Below are 12,902 nucleotides of genomic sequence, written 5' to 3'. Positions count from 1 at the left end.
CTGTGCTGTGTCCTCCCCAGACAACTCGTCAGAGTCTTCCCAGTGGGGTCAGGACCCCCTCCACCCCGTGGACGGTGACCCACAGGTCCTCCCCTAGTAGGGTGCATGGCCACCCGTGGCCTACCAGGTGAGACACGGCAAGATTCCCCCCCATCCTCAACCCAGCTCGTGTTAATCGCTCCATCGTGTCTGACTCTGTAGCCCGCCAAGCTCCTCTGTCCACGGGATTCTCCAGGCAAGGATACTGGAGTGGGTGGCCATTTCCTTCTCCAGGGGATCTTCCCTAACTTGGGTCTCCGGCACTGCAGGCAGATTCTTTACCAACTGAGCCATCCCAGCCATCCTCAGAACCCAGCTGGTAGCACCGATGTCCTGAGCAGACCAGTACTAAGAAAAGCAGTGGTGATGATGGTCACCGCATGTTCAACGCCCTCTCTTGGGACAGGCCCTGTCCACAGGCCCTTTCCAAATGAACCACGTTCCCCAACAACCGTGTGAGGGGCTCCTTTGCTGATCCCCGATTTCAAGACGACTGGGGCTCAGAGAGGTTAAGCAACCGGCCCGAGGGCACACAGCTGGTGGGTGGGGCTGGGAAGAGCTGAGATCCACACTTGCTTGTCAGGTCACGTGTATACGGGCAGCGTCGTTGCACACACACGGAGGCACGCCTGCGCGTGCACGGGTCTCAGACGAAGGGAAAGCAGGTGGAACCTGGGGCGGGGGCGGGCCCTGACGCAGCCCGGGCGCTCCTGCCGTTCTGCAGGCGACGGTTCTCTGCGGTGCGCCGTCTCTGGTCTCCGCCCACCGACCGCAGCAGCCCCCCCCACCCCCGCCGCCCCCGCCTCCGGCCCCCTCGGGACCACCCGCAGCGTCCCAGGTATTGCCCAACGTCTCCCGGGGGCACAGTCGCCCGGTTGAGGGCCGCGGCGTGGCTTCCTGGGACCCCTTTCTTCGGAGGCTTCGCTTCACGCCTGCCTCTTCCTCCGGGGCCGCGGGGGGCGCGCGTGAGAAGGCGGGCGGCGCAGGAGGCCAAGCCCGCGACCTCTGGCTTCTGCCCACCGCGTCCTCCGCGCCGCGCGGCCGGGGGGCTCCTGTGCAGACACGGATCTGGCGTCAGCCCCTGCGGAGACCCGCCGGCCTCGGCGCACAGGCCGCTGTGGCCCCCCCACCGCCCACCGCGCTCCCGCCCGGCGGCCTTCCTGCTGCTCCCAGAACCGCCGCTGCCCCAGGGCCTTTGCTCAATCCGGTGCGTGCGCGCCAAGCCACTCAGTCCTGTCCGACCCTGGGCGACCCCACGGCCTGCAGCCCGCCAGGCTCCTCTGTCCATGAGATTCTCCAGGCAATGACCCTGGAGTGGGCGGCCGCGCCCTCCTCCAGGGGGTCTTCCCGACCCAGGGATCCAGCCTGCATCTGCCTCCCGCGTCGGCAGGTGGGCGCTCTACCGCTAGCGCCGCCTGCGAAGCCCTCCCAGTCTAGAGGGCACGGCGGATCCGGTTAGAACAGTCTCGCTCGGGTCATTCCCAAGGTTGAAGGAAAACTGCCTGCATTTGTAAGACTTTTATTGCAGTGTGCTTGATTCGGTGCTGTGTTGGTTTCAGGTGTCCAGCAGTGATTCAGTTACACACACACACACACACACACACATTCTTTTTCAGATTCTTTTCCATGATGGTTTATCACAGGATATTGAACCGAGTTTCCTGTGCCCCACAGTAGGGCCTTGCTGTTTATCCATCCTGTATATAATAGCTGACATCTGCTGACCCCCAAACTCCCAATCCTTCCCGCCCCCACCCCTTGGCCATCATGAGTCTGTTCTCTGCGTCTGAGTCTGTTTATGTTTCACAGATAAGTTCATTTCTGTCATATTTTAGATTCCTCCTATCACTGATATCCCAGGGTATTTGTTTTTCTCTTTACGACGTACTTCACTTCCTATGATCATCTCTAGGTCCGTCCACATTGGTGCAAATGGCATTATTTCATTTCTCAAATGGCTGAACAGTAAACCTATCTTTATTTTTTATTGCTGTTTTAAATTATTTTTTCCAGGTGTCCTGAGAAATGATGGGCACATATCGTTGTATAAAAATTATGGGGGGAGAGAGAGCTTAGGAGTTTGGGATTAATATATACACGCACCGTGTGTAAAAAATAAACAGCAAAGACTTACTGTACAACACAGGAAACTACATTCAGTATCTTGCAATAAACCATAAAGGGAAAAGTGTAAAAAGAATACAGATATATACAAATGCATGTATAGCGGCATCACTTTGCTATAGACCAGAAGCTAACACAATACTGTAAATCGACTAAGCTTCCATTTTAAAATTACCGTGCTCACTTCAGCTGCACATATACTAAAACCGGACCGATCCAGATAAGATTAACATGGCCCAGGCTCAAGCAAATGCATGAAGCACTCCATATTTTGAGTCTTTCAAAGGAGAAGTTCTTGGGACTTTCTTGGTGGTCTGGTGGTTAGCACTCAGCGCTTTCACTGCAGGGGGCCCAGGTTCAATCCCTCACTGGGGAACCAAGATCCCGCAAGCTTCGAGGTGTGGCCCAGAATTAAAAAAAAAAAAAAGGAAAGCAGAAATTCTTAATTTTTATGAAGTCCAAATTATCATTCTTTATTAATTTTTGAATTGTGGCTTTGGAGTAATATCAAAGAGATATTTGTATTTACTCACAATCAGAAGGACTTTCTGCTAAGCTTCCTTCTAGTAATTTTATATTTTCAGTTCCTTGGATGGCTAATTAAAATTTTGAGCTAATGTTGGTTTACTCTGTAAGTTATGAATCAAAGTTTTCTTTTAACATATCAATAAAAATAAATTTAAAATTGCCTTTAATGAGATTATTTCAGTTAAGCAGGGAGTCCAATGAAACTTTTTAAAAAACTGTTATGGAGAGAACCACACAGACAATAACATTAATGATGGGGACTACAGAAGCAGTTTTGAGAGGCCTGGAATTTGGTGACTATCATTCTAGCAGCACAGATAATCTTCCTAAAAGGCAGATCTGAGAAGGAGCCGCTCCTGTTTAGAATCCTGCCCTGCGGGAGAAGGAATAGGTTGTGCACAGTGCTGACATTCGATGCAAGTCTGACCCCAGGTCCCCTCTGGAACCTTCTTCTTTTAAAATGTTCATTTATATGTATTTATTTGGTTGCACCGGGTCTTAGTTGCGCCGTGTGGGATCTAGCTCCCTGACCAGGGATCGAACCTGGGCCCCCTGCTTTGGAAGCGCAGAGTCTTAGCCACTGGACTACCAGGGAAGCCTCGCCCCCAAGCCTTCTTGCCGGATCCCCACCCGCTCTCGCTGTGACTGCACCAGATGCGGTGCCCAGCCTCACTGGTCCCCACCGGCCTCCCCACAACCTGCGGGGCCTAGGAGGGCTGGGAGGTGATGCATGGGGTGGTTCTTGCGCTGTTACCTTCGCTCCTATCCGGGGGGACTCGCCCCTGGACCCTCTTGGTCTCAGGCTGACGGCCTCTTCCTTGGGGCTGACGACACACCTGGGAAGGGAAGATGGAACACTCGTTAAGGGAGGGCGATTCTCGCTGCACAGACCTGGTCAGAGTGCGGCTAAGCGGAAGCTGGGCTAAGCGGAAGTTCGCTTAAGTGCCACTGGGCTCCTGTGGTGAGCTCCATCAGCACGATGGAGGTTGGGGCTGCTAGGGAAACAGGGCTGAAATCTCCTGTTTTAGTTTATCTTCAAGGTTATTTATTTTCACTTAAAATCTACTTGTATTCATTTTTTGGAACAGGCAACACATTCAAAGATTCAAACAGACAAGCAGTGGAAAGACGCCCCTCTGGAAGACGTGGAGAAAAAGGAACCCTCCTGCACTGTGGGTGGGGATGTAAATGGGTTGGGGTAATCACTGTGGAAACAGGCCGGAGGTTCCTTGAAACGCTAAGTATAGAGTTACCACATGATCCAGCAACCCCACTTCTTGGCAACAATGCGGAAAAGACAAAAACCATAATTCGAAAAGATCCGGGCACCCCTGTGTTCACAGCAGCACTATTCACAATAGCCAAGACGGGGAGGCCACGTGAACGTCCACTGACAAATGAACGGATGAAGGAACTGTGGGGTGTATAGACAACGGAATATGACTCAGCCATAAAAAAGGATGAAATAATGTCACCTGCAGCAACATGGATGGACCCAGAGACTGTCGTACTAAACAGAGTCAGATGAAGACGAATGTCATATGACATTGGTTATATGTGGGCGAAAAAATATGCAGATGAACTTATTTGCAGACAGAAACAGACCCACAGACCTAGAGAACAAAAGGGATGGTGGGGAGGGGGACAGACTGTGAGTTTGGATTAACAGCTAGACACTACTCTATATATTAATAAAACAGATAAACAACAAGGTCCTACTGAATAGCACAGGGAAGGATACTGACATCTTGTAACGACTTAGAAAAGAATCTGGAAAAGAATAGATATGTGTGGATAACTGAATAACTTTGCTGTACATTTGAAACTAACACAACATTGTAAATTAACCTACACTTCAACTTAAAAATTTATACAAATTTTTAAAATGTGAAATAAAAAGGATCTCTCCCCATCCTATGGTACCCAGTTTCCTTCTTATGAAGCAACCCGTGATACAGGCAATACTTTGTTTATTCATAGAGTTATGGACACACAAGTAGATACGTATATTTTCCTGCAAAATGTAGTGTACTAAACCCACCGTTCTGTATCTTCTTTTTTCCCACCAAAATATATTTTGGAGATCATCCCATATTGGAATGTAGAACACTTCTGTGTTCCTTTTTTTTCCCCCATGTCCTTCAATTATTATTCTTTTTTATCTTTAGTTTGATTAAAGCTAATTTTTTTGGTAGATCTTCATTTATAACAACCTTAGAATGATAGTTATCCTCACATATGAATGCAGCCCCTTTACATAAACTACACAGCATTTGGCCTGTGCTTCTTCTTAATAGCTGTATAGTATTCCACTTCATGAATTAAACCAAAAATAATGAAACAATAATGCTATTATGAATTATTATTATTCATGTGGGTGCGTGTCTGTGTTGTATCTAGTCTTTGATGAGTAAAAATCTTTTTTTTTTTTTTTTTTTTTGTCTTGCTTTAAGACTTGCAGAATCTTAGTTCCCTGACCAGGGATTGAGCCTGGGCTGCAGCAGTGAACACGCCAAGTCCTAACCACTAAACAGGGAATTCCTAACAACTTAAAAAAAAACTTTCTTTAAAAAAAAAAGAAATAAAAGGAATAATTTTATTTTCTTTACTGTAACATTACTTTTTATCGGCACATAGTTGCTTTATAACATCGTGTTAGTTTCTGCTGTGGAGAAAAGTACTGAAATGATGAGTGCAATGGGATAAATGTTGCTATTTTGTCTACTTTTGTCTATTTTTAAACTTTCCAAGGACACTATCCTCCACCCATCACTTCATGCACTGAAGGCCAAAGCCATCTTTCTACACTGTGCGTCTGACCACATCCTTCTTTCTCTCTTTCTAAAAAATATTTTTAAAATTCATTTTTATTTTCGGCTGTGCTGGGTGCGGACTCTCCCTAGCTGTGGGGAGCAGTGGCTTCTCTTGTTTGGACCGTGGGCCTTAGAGCGAGGTTCCAGGAGTGGCGGCACATGGGCTTAACTGCCCGCAGCATGCGGGATCTTTCCAGAGCAGGGATGGGACCCGTGTCCCTTACACTAGCGTGTGGATTCTTATCCACTGTACCGCCAGGGACGTCCCCTCCTTTTATTTCAAACTCCACCGCCCCCTGGGAAGGTGAGGGGGAGACTCAGAAAGAGGCGATCTTTAATTTTAAACAGTAATCTTTCGTCCTAGTCTCGTCCAATTCCTACCACATCGGGGGTGGCAGGAGCCTCTCAGCTTCAGGAGAAGCAAGCGAAACGGGGATAGACCTGTGGTCACGACTCTGGCCACTGTGGGTACAGGCTTTCCTTCGGGGGAAGCACAATCCTTCTACTGCCAAGCACCCCTCCTTGGGATCACGAGTAAGAAACAGAACATCTCAGGAACCATGGGTGACACACTCAGAGCAAAGTGCCCAAGGGGTTCCCCAACCAAAGTCCCACAGCCGGCGGGCAGCCTGCACGGGGTCTGCACTGAGCGTCCTGCTTCTCTTGCTGTTGTTATTCCTTCAGTCGTGTCTGACTCTGTCACCCCGTGGCCTGTAGCCCGCGAGGCCCCTCTGTCCACGGAACTCTCCAGGCCAGAATACTGGAGTGGGCAGCCTTTCCCTCCTCCAGCGGATCTCCCCGACCCAGGGATCAAAGCCACATCTGCACTGCAGGCGGGTTCTTTACCATCTGAGCCCCCCCCAGGAAGCCCATTCTGTTTCTCCGGCCACGTTCAAGGCAGCCCACAGCACGGCTTCCCGACAAGGACGCAGAAGACAAACGAGTTTTCTGTTGTTGCAAGCCGACCGGTTTCCTATCAGGCAGATCTTGGAGCTTCGGCTTCCCAGGGGCGGACATACCTGACCCATTCGTCACGGGATCGCCTTTCCTTACAGCTAATCCCCCGACAGCTGCACGGCCCCGGTGCTCGCAGGCTGATTCTGAGCCGTACGTGAAGGCCGCAGAGGCCCGAGTCCCCGCCTCGATCGCCCGGCAGCTGCCGCCAGACTGTTGGTAAGGGGGCTGCTGTTCATCAGCACGAGCTCCGAGGAACCCGTCAGAGCGGCAGGCTCTCCGGAGGAAAGGCAGGAGGGTCTGCGACACCCTGGCTCACCCTGCAGCCTGCCCCCTGTAGAAGCAAACCCTTCCACCCACCACGATGCTTTTACAACATACATTCAGGGTTTTCAGAAATCCAGGCCTTGTTCGTCTGGCTTTTTGGAAATGGAGAAACCTAGGACTCCGCAACTCTCCAGTACTTTTGCCTGGAAAATCCCATGGGTGGAGGAGCCTGGAAGCCTGCAGTCCATGAGGTCGCTAAGAGTCGGACACGACTGAGCGAGTTCACTTTCACTCTTCACTTTCATGCATTGGAGAAGGACATGGCGACCCACTCCAGTGTTCTTGCCTGGAGAATCCCAGGGACGGCGGAGCCTGGTGGGCTGCCGTCTATGGGGTCGCACAGAGTCGGACAGGACTGAAGCGACTTAACAGCAGCAGCAGCAGGACTCTGCAAGAGGCGTCTAGCAGTAGCGGCTGGTCACTCAGTCCTGCCTGACTCTGTGCAACCCCATGGACTGTAGCCCACCAGGCTCCTCTGTCCCTGGGGTTCTCCAGGCAAGAACACTGGAGTGGGCTGCCACGTCCTTCAGTATTCTTGCCTGGAGAACCCTATGGACAGGGAGCCTGGCGGGCCACGGTCCACAGGTGTTCTGTTTTTGTGGGACAGACGGCAGAGCACAAGGACAGAGTGAGTTTTAACAAAACACAACAAAAAAACCCCAAAACTGAAAGTCCACAAGACTCTGGTATTAAAGCGTCTGCCTACAATGCAGGAGACCCAGGTTCAATCCCTGGGTCGGGACGATCCCCTGGAAAAAGAAATGGCACCCCACTCCAGTATTCTTGCTGGAGAATCCCACGGACAGAGGAGCCTGGTAGGCTACAGTCCGTGGGGGTCACAAAGAGTCGGACACGACTGAGCAACTTCACTTTCACTTTCCATGGGGCTTTACAAATAGAGGTGAAGGGACAGGGGAGGGACAGACTGAGCGTCTGGGATTAGTATTAACATTCATGTTAACAGTCTACAGGGCTTCCCTGTAAAGAACCCACCTGCCAGTGTAGGAGACGGAGGCTCCATCCCTCGGTGGGGAAGATCCTCTGGAGAAGGAAATGGCAGCCCACTCCAGCCTTCTTGCCTGGAGAATCCCATGGACAGAAGAGTCTGGCCAGCTACAGTTCGTGGGGTTGCACAAGGTCGGACACGCCTGAGCGACTCAAGAACAACAATATAGATAGTATATATAGGACGCGAGCCGGTCTGTGTGAGACAGATAAGCACCGAGGGCCTACTGCACACTGCACGGCACACAGAACTGTATTCAATATCCCGGGATAAACCGTGGCGGAAAAGACTGTTTAGACATATACACACACACACATATAAACAATGGCTTCGCAGGTGCACCAGTGGTAACGAACCTGCCTGCCGATGCAGGAGATAGAAGGGGTGTGGGCTCCATCCCTGGGTCGGGAAGATCCGCTGGAGGAGGGCGTGGCACCCCACGCCAAGCTCTCTTGCCTGGGGAATCCCATGGACAGAGGAGCCTGGCGGGCTCCAGTCCACGGGGTCGCAGAGTCAGACACGGCTGAAGGGACTTAGCATGCACAATAGCAACAAATATATATATATGTATATAACTGAATCACTTTGCTGTATATCAGAAATTAACTGTAAATTAATGTCAATAAAAATTAGAAAAAAAAACCCAACAGACTTCTGCCTCTTGCGTGTTTTCCGGACCCTCCCCGATCCTTCTCCACAGCCATCGTTCACCTCCACACCTGGCCCACATCCAGACTGCTCTGCGCCACCTCGGAGACACATGTGAGGGATCCGCGTGCACAGACGCACACTCGCTGGCCCTCGGGATCCATATGTCCTCACCCCGGGTGGGATGAGATGGTCCCCGGCTCCCAGGGGTCAAGGGGGAACTCGGGATATGGGGGTTAGCAGAGAGCTGGGGGCATTCTAGTGTGTGGGGGGGAGAGAGAGAATGTGTGTGTGTGTGTGTGTGTGTGTGTGTGTGTGTGTGAGGTTGCCTAGGGCTGGGAGGAGGGATGGACAGATGGAGCACTGAGGACGTTTAGGGCACCGAGATGCTCCGTCTGAGGCCATCTGGTGTGTCCATGTCCTCACACGGCTGTGCAAATCCCACGATGTACAATGATAGTGGTATCACTGACACACAGTGAATGGGGACACAGGGCGATGATGAGGTGTCAGTACCTGAAGTGAGATTCGCCTGCTGTAACGGCTTTATCTGTTGTGACCAACGTCCTGTGTTGGTGGGGGGTGTTGACAACAGGCACTGGGCGTGTATGGGACAGCAGGTGTAGGGAGCCCTCTGTACCTTTTTTTTTTTCAAATCCATCCGATTTCCTGTTTCCCCCCCATGCGCTTTATCTTTGTCAGGATCCCAGCCAGGATACGATGTTACGTTTAGTTGTCGTGACTCCTTAGGTACCTCTTGGCTCTGCCAGTTTCTCAGGCTTCCTTGTTTGTTTGTTTTTTAAATTTTTTGGCCTCTGAGTGCTGGGATCTTAGTTCCGTGACCGAGGAGCAGACTCGTGCCCTCTGCATTGGAAGCGACGAGTCTTAAACACTGGACCCCCCCCCCCCCCCGGGAAGTCCCCCTTTGCTCAGTTTTGCTGTGAACCCGATTCCTCTAAAAAATTTATTTTCCATTTGCAATTTGAAAAAGTTTTATTGCACTTGAAAATATGTGGCTTATTTTCAAATAGGTTTTGATACTGATTTTTAACATAATTCCACAGGGGTAAGAGAACAGACTCTGCGTGATTTCAAAACTTCTGGATCATGAAATTTTTGCACCTTGGTTTACGTCCCCGGATATGTCCCAGGGTCTCCTAATTTATAGTCTCTGCAAACGTGGATAGCATTTGTATCCTGCTGTTGCGGGACAACTGTATGAATCTTAATTACGCTGAATTGGTTCATAGACCTCTTCAGGCCTACCATATCCTTCTACTTCTCTGTCTATTCATTCTATTAACTTTTGAGAATTTGATATTGAAACTCCAAATAGAATCTTACTTTATCTATGTAAAAATAATTGCAACATATGTGAAACTATATGTAACTCTGGGGCTTCCCTGGTAGGCCAGCTAGTAAAGAAACCGCCTGCCATGCAGGAGACCCCGGTTCGATTCCTGGGTCAGAAAGGTCCCCTGGAGAAGGGATAGGCCACCCATTGCAGTATTCTTGGGCCTCTCTGGTGGCTGAGATGGCACAGAATCTGCCTGCAATGCTGGAGACATGGGTTCAAATCCTGGGTCAGGAAGATCCCCCTGGAGAAGGGAATGGCAACCCCTCCAGTGTTCTTGCCTGGAGAATCCCATGGACAGAGGAGCCTGGCGGGCTACACCATGGGGGCCACAAAGAGTCAGCCATGGCTAAGCACAGCACATACGACGTATATAACTTTGTTCTGTGTTTTTCAAGTTTCCTGTAAATGTGTTATCATATTTTCATAATGTAAAAATAAAACATAAATAAAATTTATTATTTTTTTAAAAAAGGAAATACATTGAAAACAAAACAGTGTGAAAAGTGTGGCTGAACCAACGGTTCTCAGTCAGGGGTGCCAGTGCCCACTAGGGAACACCGGGAAATGCCGAAGATGCCTGTGCCTGTCACAGAGCGAGGGGGACACGGGAGGGGCATCCGGTGGGTGGAGACCTGGGATGCTGTGCACGCCACCGCGCACGGAGGTGGCCCTGCAACAGGTACCCGCCAGCCCCAGAGGCCTGCGGTGCCAGCCCCAGAGGCCTGCAGTGCCAAGGACCTCGGTGAAGCTGCCCTTCATTTTCATTTTTTTTTTTTAATTTGTTTTCTCCAGTTAACCTGGTTTTGTTTTTGTTTTCCTTTTTACGTATTTATTGATTTGGCTGCGCCGGGTCCTAGTTGTGGTGCGTGGGATCTAGTCCCCTGACTGGGCATTGAACCCCGGGCACCTGCATTGGGAGCGCAGAGTCTGAGCCACTGGACCACCAGGGAAGGCCCTCGCTTTTATTTTTTAGAATTTCACTGATGTACAGTTGATTCACAGTGCTGAGCTTACTTCTGCTGCACAGCAAAGGGGCTCAGTTATACAGCATGTATGTGATATTTTTCGTATTCTTTCCCATTATGCTTTATCCTGCGGTCCTGAATATAGTTCCCTCTGCTACACACGGTAGGATCAAGGTGCTATTTTTTTCGAGGTAAAATTTTGCTGGGATATACTTTTTAAAACCCTTTATTGAACTTGTTACACTGCTGCCTCTGGTTCATGTTTTGGTTTTTCGGCCCTGAGGCACTTGGGATTTTAGCTCCTCAACCAGGGATTGAACCCGCGCCCCCTGCATTGGAAGGCGAAGTCTTAACCGCTGGACCGCCCTGACACGATATTTGGAAAAATAAAAAATAATGCCAGAAATCCAGGATGCAGGCAACACCAGCATTTATAATCCGGACAGGATCGGACTCTGAACGCGGCAGGATTTACCCATTCATTATCCAGCCCAACACACCCGACTCTGTGAGATCCTGTCTCTAGTTAAAATGCAGATATTTTCTTCATCCTGCATTTTTTTCCCCATGAATTTGGAAATGTTAAGGAGACGTTGCATTCAAATATCATCTCACTTGATGTCTGCAGCCCCATCACCACCGCCCCCCCTCCCGCCCCGCCCACTTAAATTTTACACCCAAGCAGAGCGCCTCTCTTGCTTCACCCTGGGACGGCCCCAGGGGCCGCAGAGGGATGGGAAGGGGCAGTTAGAATTCCTGCATGTGGCCACGGGGCCGGGACGGACCCTCGGCTCTCCGGAATCCCACGGAGCCTGCACTGAGCTCAAGGCCAGGCAGGACGTATCCCCCGCGGAACAGGGGATGGGAACCGCTCTCTGGGACCCAGCCCGGTGCAGCCGGCGTGCTGGAGACAGTCCTTTCCAAAACGCGGAGGAAACCTTTAACACTAACCATCTGTTTGGCAAGTCGTTATCACCACATTCTGTTCCTGAGCAGTTTTCCCCTGCAGTTGGAGAATTGGTCATTTCGCAACTCTGTTTTGCAAAGGAAGTTGTTTTCTGCCCCACAGACCCTTCTCGCCGGGGTCTTGGAGCCAGTGGCTGTCCATTAAATGCTTACTGGACAAATTCCACGGAGATGTGAATTAAGACGAGGGGGGTTCCCTTTGTCTGGGAGTCTTGCTGTGCCCGTGTGTGTGTCTGTGACATTTAACAATACGTTGCATGTGCCCTTATACACTCGTTTAGCCTTCGAATCGTGGTCCTGGAGAAGACTCCTGAGAGTCCCTTGGACTGCAAGGAGATCAAACCAGCCCATCCTGAAGGGAATCAACCCTGAATATTCATTAGAAGGACTGACGCTGAAGCTCCAATACTTTGGTCACCTGATGTGAAGTGTGGACTCACTGGGAAAGACCCTGATGCTGGGAAAGACCCTGATGCTGGGAAAGACCCTGATGCTGGGAAAGACTGAAGGCAAGAGGAGAAGGGGATGGCAGAGGATGAGATGGCTGGATGGCATCAGCGACTCGACAGACAGGAGCTGGAGCAAACCCTGGGAGCTGGCGAAGCGCAGCGAAGCCTGGCGAGCTGCAGTCCACGGGGTCGCAGAGTCAGACACGACTGAGCGGCTGAACAGCAACAGCAAAAGCAACGTGAAACAGAGTCTGGGTCCGACGACTGCGGGCGGCCTGTGGGCACGGGTCAAGTCATTCAACTTCAAGAACTCACGGGGAAAGCGCTGCATTTACCCCTCGCTTTACGGGGGACAGCTCGAGGCCAGGGAATTCTGACGCTGGCTGAGGGGCAGAGCTAGGCCGTGGACCAGGTCTGTGTGGCCCCAGGCGGGTCCCCGGGACTAACTCCTCTGCTCAGTGGCCCCTAAATGCTCATCCTAATGCGAGAGCCAGAGCCTCTGTCCTGGGGTCTGGGCGTGGGGCACTGCGGTCTCCCTGCCGGTGTGTGGTCCTCGGGAGCACTCGCGGGATGCCCCTCGGGGCGCGCGATGGTCTCCCGTGCTGTGTCCCAGTCCGACGTGAGCACGTCCTCTGGTCAGGGATCCGGGTGACTCGGAGGGCCTCGCCAGGGTGAAAGCAAGGTGTCACTCGGGCTGCAGTCTGCTCTGGGCCCTCTTCCAAGCAC

The 12,902-nt window shown here is 51.1% G+C and overlaps 1 protein-coding gene and 1 non-coding gene across 2 annotated transcripts in view; both read right to left on the bottom strand.

The window, feature by feature from the left end:
• LOC128062818 (zinc finger protein 850-like) overlaps positions 1–12,902 on the bottom strand; it is a 782,010-nt gene that overhangs the window by 189,584 nt on the left and 579,524 nt on the right. The gene's annotated exons all lie outside the window — the stretch shown is intronic.
• Positions 3,214–3,286, bottom strand: TRNAG-UCC (transfer RNA glycine (anticodon UCC)). The gene has a single exon. It is a non-coding gene; the product is annotated as a tRNA-Gly (tRNA).

This window comes from Budorcas taxicolor, chromosome 18 (assembly GCF_023091745.1).
Source record: "Budorcas taxicolor isolate Tak-1 chromosome 18, Takin1.1, whole genome shotgun sequence".
Taxonomy (NCBI): domain Eukaryota; kingdom Metazoa; phylum Chordata; class Mammalia; order Artiodactyla; family Bovidae; genus Budorcas; species Budorcas taxicolor.
The sequence above is the reverse complement of the archived record's forward strand: the minus strand, read 5'-3'. Positions and strand labels throughout refer to the sequence as shown.